At 38.0% G+C, this 9220-nt stretch overlaps 1 pseudogene; it reads left to right on the forward strand.

Moving 5' to 3' along the window:
• The first annotated feature begins 1061 nt into the window (after positions 1-1061).
• Positions 1062-2417, forward strand: LOC103733446 (annotated as a pseudogene).
• The last annotated feature ends 6803 nt before the right edge of the window (positions 2418-9220 follow it).

Below are 9220 nucleotides of genomic sequence, written 5' to 3' on the forward strand. Positions count from 1 at the left end.
CTATAGGAATGGCCCACCAGGTTAACATTTCCTCAGCCCACATTCTCCCCTCACCCCACTTTATTTTGGTTGTTGTTCTCTTTCCCCATATCAAGGATATCATCAATGCCCTTCCAAAACTCATTCTCAGCTTCATCATATCCTGCTGGGCTATGCCAATTGTAAGTCAAATTCACTGCTGGGAGGTGCAGGTGACATCCAATTCCCTCCTCCCAAGGTCCTTGAGACAGCCTGAGGAAAAAATTCTCCAAACCCGGGTTTGAAGAATTTTTTTTTTCTTTTTTTGAGACAGGGTCTCCCTGTAGCCCCAGCTGTCCAGGAACTCACTATGAGAGTTTATTGGACTTGTTAACTGAGCTTAGGGTGGAGGTTTACTTACAGACAAGCAGGCACCCCCCGCCCCATTCACAGCTGATACTGAAAGTTCATACCCAGAGATAAATCCTGTGGTTCCGGACAGCCTTACAAAATAGCGAGGGGACAGCCTCATGGTTTTCCCAGCTTTTATACCCTTAGTCCCTCCCCTGCAAGCAGCTATAGTCAACCGATTGGCTGGAAAAGGGAAGGGGGGTGGTTTCTCTGTAGAGCGTGGGAAGGAGGCGGGTCCATGGCTTCTTATCACAGGATCAGAGGAACATCTACTGGGTCACAGTAGGCAAACATGACAGTGCTTAAGGTAAATTTGTGTTTTAAAGTTGGTTGTTAGTCTAGTTGTCTGATTTAGAAAAACTACATTATAATTATAATTTATCACATGTAATCTCGAATCAAGCATTCATAATTTAGAGAATGTAGAACATAGAAAACAACACCAAAAAAACTTGAAAAATATATCAGAACGCTTTCTGTCTTTAATTATGTACGCCATTTTAGCTGCAAAATGAATTCCAATGCAGCATGATAAGACAGAAGCAAAAGAAGGAGACAAACATGCAGCAAGGAGATTTGAGGAAGGAAAAGATATTCCTTAAAAAAAAAAAAAAACAGGCAGGGCTGGAAACATGGCTCAGCAGTTAAGAGCACTGACTGCTCTTGCAATGGACCAAGGTTCAATTCCCAACATGCACATCATGGCTAATAACCACCTGTAATTACAGTTCCAGGGAATATGATACCCTCTTCTGACCTCTGTGGGTATTGCATAACACAGATGTACTTACATGCATGCAGACAATACACTCATATACATAACATAAAAACAACAGGGCCTCGTTGCTCTGACCACTCTCATCAGTGTCCACAGCACTGCCTCTTCCTTTCCTGTAGAATGATGCAGTGGCCAAAAATTCACCAGCTCTATTCTCAAGATCCATGCCAGAGAGATTTTTTACTCTCATGAAAATCCCACTACTGAGGTTGATCTCTACACTTCAAAACGTCTGTGCCCAGTGGTGCCGCAATTGATATCTACGAGGACCTGGAACTCTGGGATAATGGTAAGGAGTGCTACATAGGGAAGGGTGTCTCAAAGGCTGCTGAACACAATAAAACTATTGCACCTGCTCTGGTTAGCAAGAAACCAAATGTCATAGGAGATTGACAAACTGATGATTGAAATGGACGGGACTGAAAATAAGTCTAAGTTTGGTGAGAATGCCATCCTGGGAGTATCCCTAGCTGTCTGCAATGCTGGTGCTGTAGAAAGTGGTGTTCCCCTGTACCAACCTGGCTTTAACATGATCAACAGTGGTTCTCATGCTGGCAAAAAGTGGCCTTACAGTTCACGATCCTCCTTCTTGTAGGTGCTTCCAGCTTTAGGAAGCCAGGCACATTGGAACAGAGGTTTACCACAACCTGAAGAATGTCATCAGGAGAAATATGGGAAAGATGCCACCAATGTGGGTGACAAAGGCAGGTTTGCTCCCAGCATCCTGGAGAAAAAAGAAGCCCTGGAGCTGCTGAAGAACGCACTTGGGAAGGCCGGCTACACTGACAAGGTTGTCTTTGGCATGGTTGTAGCTGCCTCCAAGTTCCTTAGGTCTGACAAATACAACCTGAACTTCAAGTGTCCTGATGATGCCAGCAGGTACATCACGCCTGACCAGATGGCTGGCCTGTCTCCTTCATCCGAGACTATCCAGTGGTGTCCATCAAGGACCCCTTTGACAAGGATGACTGGGAAGCTTGGCAGAAATTCAGAGCTAGTGCAAGCATCCAGATCATTGGGAGCAATCTCACAGTGACCAACCCAAGGCGGATTGCCAAGGCCATGGGCAAGAAGTCCTGTAGCTGCCTCCTGCTCAAAGTGAACCAGATTGGCTCTGTGACTGTGTCTCTGCAGTCATACAAGCTGGCCCAGGCTAATGGTTGGGACATTGGAGGATACCTTCATTGCTGACCTGGTGGTGGGAGTCTGCACTGGGCAGATTAAGACTGGTGTGCCTTCGCAATCTGACCCCAGCTCCATATTCATGTGACTGATCCAAATCATTGTCACCTCACTTCCCACCTAGTGTCTGGAGCCCTCATATCTCCAATGTAATCTCTAAGGTGGCCACTGGCAAGATTCCCAGTGGTTCTAAATAAGCCTCAGTGACTCAAAAAAAAAAAAAAAAAAAAAAAAGATAAAAACAATAAACAAAATATTTTAAAAAAGTCTTGGAGATGCAGGGCAGAAAAATCTGGCATGGAGAGCTCACATGTTCAGCCTCAGCAGCTGCCCAAGACAGGCACCTTTCTTATCTAAGTTAGTTTCCTCTACTGCTTTTAGCCCCTGAGGTAGGGAGCTTTGTGGAAGGAAAAAGAATTATGCAGAAAAGGTATATGAGGATCAGTAAGAGGTGATTTCATTGGAAGTTTGACCTTTTTCTCTAGAAAAGCCTCTATATCTGCTTCAATTTAGTTCCAATGATTTAAATGCTTCCATTGAACTGTTTCTAAATAGTAGCTTAATCAATCACCCATTTTTTTCCCAAGGTTATCTATCAAGTGTCCCATGGTTGGTATACAAGTTCATAAATTTGCTTTGATGCCACTTTAGATTCAATTCCTTTAAGCAAATTCACTAATTACTGTGCATGTGAATGAGAGATCCCCATAGTGAAAACAGGAAAGTGAAATGAAAGTGAAAGTTCAGAGCACAATTCCTTATAGTTCTGATCTGATAAAGAAAGAGACAAGAAAAACTGAATAAATTATTAAAGTACACTGGTGTGAACTATCAAGAAAGGCTTGTGTTTGTTTTCATATCACTTCCCCTTGTGTATGACTAGGAATGCCTAAATCCAGTAATTCCCTTTTTTTCTCCAAACTTCTCCTGGCAATGATACGAGTTAGTGCTCCAGCATAATCTATCAAGGAAAGCCTTATACTCATTGTAATACAACTTGTGTAAGACTAGGACATCTGATAATCCCCTTTTCCTGAGGACTTCTCTAGACACCCATCTGTGAATTCAGAGAAGAAAACCTCTTCTTCACAGAAAGCACCAAAATATGGCATTATGCCACATTATAGTCATGTTTTTAAAAAGACAGCCTGAAGACTGGAGCAATGGCTCAGTGGTTATTAGCAGTGACTGCTCTTGCAGAGGCCCTGGGTTTGATTTCCAGATCCCACATGGTGGCTAACAACTGTCTATAACTCCAGTTCCAGGGGATCTGATGACTTCTTCTGACCTGCACGTGCACTGCACAACACAGGTACACTTACACACATACAGTTAATATGCTCATACACATAAAATAAAAATAATAAATAAAAGACAGCCTGACTCTTAGCATCCAGTCAAGAGAAGACCTGAACAGCTGAGAACCTATTCCTTCAGATTTCTCTAGGAACTGTGATCCCAAGCAAGGACTTTGCTCATTATTGAAACAGTATCCCCAACATGAAATAGGGAAGTAAAAGTCAGATCCATCCTTGTCTTTTCAGAGAAGAATTTTGCCTTTTGATCCCTAGACCTAGAATAACACACACACACACACAACTACAAACAAATGACTCTCAGTATCTCTCACTGTTTACAATAAGAAAAATGCTGTTTGCAACACTTTGATGCTTTGATATGTGAAACATGCATACCCATATTCAAACACTATCTTGGGTACAGGACAAGGAAGGGTCCCAAGGGATTATGGCTACAAGATCAGGTCACAAGAGGAGGACATGGCTCAGTGAGCTTGTTTATATTATATTTAAAATGTTAGGTAAAAGTTATTTTCCAGAATACATCCTTATTGTAAAAGTCATTCCCATAGGTGATTTCTGATATGACAAAACTAACTCCATTTTGTTCTAGCTGACCTGATTTACCCTGTGTTTTTGCCCAGCCATTCCCACTGCAGCTAGCCCAGCAGAACATCTCATGTAGGCAATTACAGGGAGTATATGGTTCTACAATACTTGGAAACTTATGAGTATCCAGGTAGTTCTTCCAAGTAGCACATCCTCCCATCCAGCTATATCCTCATCTCCATGGAGCCCATAGTCTATGCAGTTCTGAGAAAATAGTTTTTTTTTTTTTTCCTAATAGAAACTTTTTGTTAACTAAAAACCACTTTGCTAACCGCCCTGTCCCGGGTTTGGTGTAACTATGATTATTGACTTTGCCCCTGACATGATGTAATTGTGGTTTTCAACTTTATAAACTTCAATCTGCCGCTTCATGGGGTTGAAAGTTCTGTGGGGAGTTAGACCCCTCTCTGACCACTTACTAATAAAGGACTCCTGATTCAACCATCACTATGTGTTGTTCCTTTGACCAGTATTACAGTTCCTCTACTCCGCTCATTTTTCTCTATGTTCGTTGCCACTATCTTCATCAAAACCTCATTTTTCTTTCTACCTTTCTTTCACTTTGATTTTTCTGGGTGTTCTCTACCTTTCCCCCACCTTCCATACAGGAAACAAAGTAATCTTTCTTTTAACTTAATTCTGATTTTATTTCCTCTTGTAGGCATCAGTCACTTCTTATTGTTCTTTATATATTTCTAAAATTGAGACTTGAGGGATGGCTCAGTGATTAAGAACACTGCTCTTGCAAGGACCTGGGTTTGATTCCCAGCACCCACATGGCAGCTAACTATCCATAACTCCAGTTCCAGGGGATCCAAGACCTGCTTCTGACCTTCGTGGGAATTGCATGACACAGGTACACTTACACACATGCATGCAATACACTCATAGACATAAAATAATAAAAATAAAACAAATAAAATATTTTAAAATCCTATCAGAAATCACAAGACACTCCATGTAATTTCTGTATATTACTCTAGCCATTATACTAAAGCCATAATCTTACAAGGCCTGCCTTTTTTTCTGTTCCTCAAATAATCTATTTCATGGCACTTCAATTACATCTTCTTCCCCTTTATCACTTAGAAATGTTCCATTCATTTTCAAGTGCCAGTTTCCACACTCCTATTTCACATGAATTTTCATAAATATCTCATAAATTGGCTCTTTATTTTATATCCCTTACCCTTTTAATACTCAATTGTACCTCTTCAAGATTGTAATATTTATAATGACAAGGACAAATCTATCAGCAGCAAAATACAACCTTCATATTAAACTGTGGTAGTTCATTCAACTTACACTGCTTCCACGCTATAAGAAACTCTGGTCAGTAAATACAGTAACAAACTTCAAACAGGTGGCTGGCTTGAGAATTTATTTCATCCAGTAACCTTGGTACATAGACAAGTCCTAATTTCCCTTAGTTCCAGACCCATATGTTCAGCGGGCTGTTTCCTGGGTATCTATAATTGAATGTCAAGATACTTTTAAAGGCTCTTAGAAAGAGTTAGCAGGGACAAGTTCCTTGGGCTCATACTTAAGAGGTCATACATACAAAAATTCACCAAAAGTAAATTAAAAAGAACATGAGTATCTCTATACTCAAATTTGGGTCTCTACACAGCCAGAACACCTCATAATTTTGAACTTGTATTTAATATCAATATTGTTCAGGAATACAGTTCTCTGGATCTCCTGACTCCAGTTCCTGAAACAAAATGTGCCTATAGCCAGTGCAACAGTGGCTTGAGGATTTTGCTGTTTCTGACATCTAAGGGAAATCACTTCTGAAGGTGGGTCCAGTGTTCAACTGTGATAGACAGATCCTTGATGATAGAAAGAACAAACTGATATTTTTCAAATCTTCCTTTAAAGCAGGATTGCAAGCTGTTCTTTCTAAAACTATTCACCAAAAATGCTAATTTGATAATTTGTCAATGCCAATTTGTCCCCATCTTTTGATTTGTCACTTTGGAAGTTTAGCAGATTATTCACAAAAGTTTTACATGTGAAACAGACAGAAACCTTAGTCAGACTAAATTACTTGTAGGGAGATCATTCCTGATCCACTGTGATTAGTCCTGTAGTCTTCTGTCACTCTTTGTCATTTTCTGGCTTTTGCAACAGTAATGCTTGTCTCACAGAATAAGTTTGAGAGAACTCTGTCCTCTTTAACTTTTTGGAATAATTTAATAATTGGTTTCAGTTTATTTTTTATTTTAATAGAAGTTTGAGGCATGCAGGGTTCATTTGAATAGGTATGACCTGACTGCATGGAACCCCTAGATATGGTTTGTATATAAAATGTACCTGCCAGTTTAGGTGTTGAAGACTTGGTCCCCACATGATGGTATTATTGACACAGCAATGGTGCCGAAAAACCATGGACTAAATCCATGAAACAAAATAAACTTTTCCTCTTAAAAAAATATAGAAGTTTGATGCCACTATTTTTTTATTTACTATTGGTGGAAAAACTTCAAAGTGTTGTTATGAAATTATTTCCACTAAATCCTGTCTTAAGAATGTGGAATGACTATCATTTTTCAATATGTCCACTTCCCCAGTAAGAACTACTCACAGCAGCTTATAAGATGTTCCAAAAGTCTTATGGAACGTTTATCATTGTCTTATTCTTTCCCTCTCATTGTCACTTGGGGACGACTTTCTTTCAAAGTATGAGATGCAATTTAGTTTTATTCTATTGAGTTCATATTAAAGCAACTCCTGCCTTGACGATATCATAAAATGTGTATAGTTCAGCTTCTTAATGTGCCAGCTAATGCCATCTAGATTAGCTGTGATATTTAAGAAAAGTCATTCAAAATCATTGATAAATTGTTTTACTATGTCATAAACTACATATAAATTTCATAGTTTGACAGTGGCATACAAAAGAATATGAAAAAGTGCCTTACTATCTCTGATGAAAGTATTGACTAGGTAGAAATTTAAATACAATATAAGGTCAGGCTAGCTTACATTTTAGAAATGTAAGATCTATTGACATTTTCAAAAAGTATTAATTATGTCTTTCTTGTAATTTATTAATAAATTTCAAGAGAAATATTGGCAATTTGTGTTCAGTGCAAACAACAATATTTCCTATAAAATATGAATATATCTTTGGAGGAATTCTACCTCTGAGATTTCTCCATATTTTTTATAATGAATGATATCTTTTTTGGCCCAATAGTTAGGAAAACAAAAACTTTGGTTTGTAATGAACACCCATGCTAAGAAACACCATATGCCACAGGGATAAATTATGAATAATATGTTATTTTTTGCCTCCTTAAGGTAAGAATAGGATAAAAGAAGATATCCAAAATGATTGCTCAGATCAATGTTTTTCTATTTTCTTTTCAGATGTATTTTCTTTCACAACTGAGATTGATTCCAAGTTTCCTTTACTCTCTTATAAGGACTTTTCAAATGTTTGCTTTGTCGTTGTGTATTTAATTTTATTGCAGATAATTTAAACATTCATACAATAAATTAGAATTACAAATCCCCCACAGACTAATTGGTAAAATAAGCTATATTCTACTGTTCTTCCTTTAGCCAAGGAAGATTGCCATATTAGATGGCAATCTGAACAGTGATGGAGGTGTTTGTGCTGATGATAGCGGGAAGTTTTAAAATTTGCATTGAACTGAACAAATCTTAGGTGCATTATTTGGTAGTAGATGCCCCCTGAGGAGCCCTTCTCCATCATTTATCTGTCTTTATAGAAGGTTCCCTTCACCTCTAAATAGGCTATCAAGCTCTGAGAAGCCACCAATCTTTAACTGCTCTAAACTAAGTTATTATCACCATTTCTGGAACTTCATATAGATGGAATTACTACATATGTATTATTTTTTTCTAGCTCTTTTTTCTCATCATTGTGATGGTGAGATTCATGTATACTGATGTAATAATTCCTTGTTATTGCTGACTAGTATCCAATTTCATAAACTCTGAAAAATACTTTTTTCTTTACTGGAGGGTATTTGGGGTACATCCAGTTTAAGGCTGTATATAAAACTGCTATGAACATTACTCAACAAGACTCTTTAATAGGTACATATATCTACTTCTCTTGGATAGACACCTTCAAGAATAACTGTTGGATAAAAAAGTAGTTGTATATTCGTGTATGTTGGGGGATGGGATTCGTGTACATGCGTAGGTAAACATGAATATGTGTGTGCACATGCAAGGGCTAGGAGTCAAGTTCCACGTGTCTCCTTCAATCACTCTCACCTTGTTTTTTCAGACAAGGTCTCTCACTGAACTTTCTCATTCCACTAAGCTGGTTGGCCAGCAAACCCCAGGAGATCCCCTGCCTCCACCTCCTCAGCACGGGGACTGCAGTTCATACCACCATGCCTGACTCATTTATGTGGGTTCTGGAAGATTAAATCGGATCTTCATGCTTGCACAGCAAGGACCATACTGACCAGTTGGTCTGTATTTCCACTCATGAAAGTAGCAAATCTTCTTTGAAAGTAATTATATCATACAACTTTTAATGCATGAAACACTGATTTCTTCACATTTGCACCATAATTCAGTGTTATCAGGGTTTTGACTTTTGTCTTTTTGATAGGTCTGTAATGTTTTTTCATTATTTAAATTTGAATTTTCTTTCTGACTAATGATAGGTAATTTTTATGAGCTTTTGAAGGTTCATTTTTATTTTATAAAAAATTTCATTCAATTAAAAACATCTTTAATATACACATTCTGAATACCAGGTTTCTGCATGATAATTTCTAAGCATTTTCTTAACGTGTTATTCTCATTGTTTTTAATGGTGTCTTTTGTAGCAGATATCTTAAACTTTAAAATTTTTAACACATTCTAATTTTTTATTTTTAAATTTTATTTAAATTATTTAAATTCCTATTTAAGAAATATTTATGAGTCACAAAAAAGTGAAAAATATATCCCATATTTCTGCCTAAAAACCTTATAAAAACTTACAGTGTTT

This window comes from Nannospalax galili, unplaced genomic scaffold (assembly GCF_000622305.1).
Source record: "Nannospalax galili isolate Female #2095 unplaced genomic scaffold, S.galili_v1.0 scaffold293, whole genome shotgun sequence".
Taxonomy (NCBI): domain Eukaryota; kingdom Metazoa; phylum Chordata; class Mammalia; order Rodentia; family Spalacidae; genus Nannospalax; species Nannospalax galili.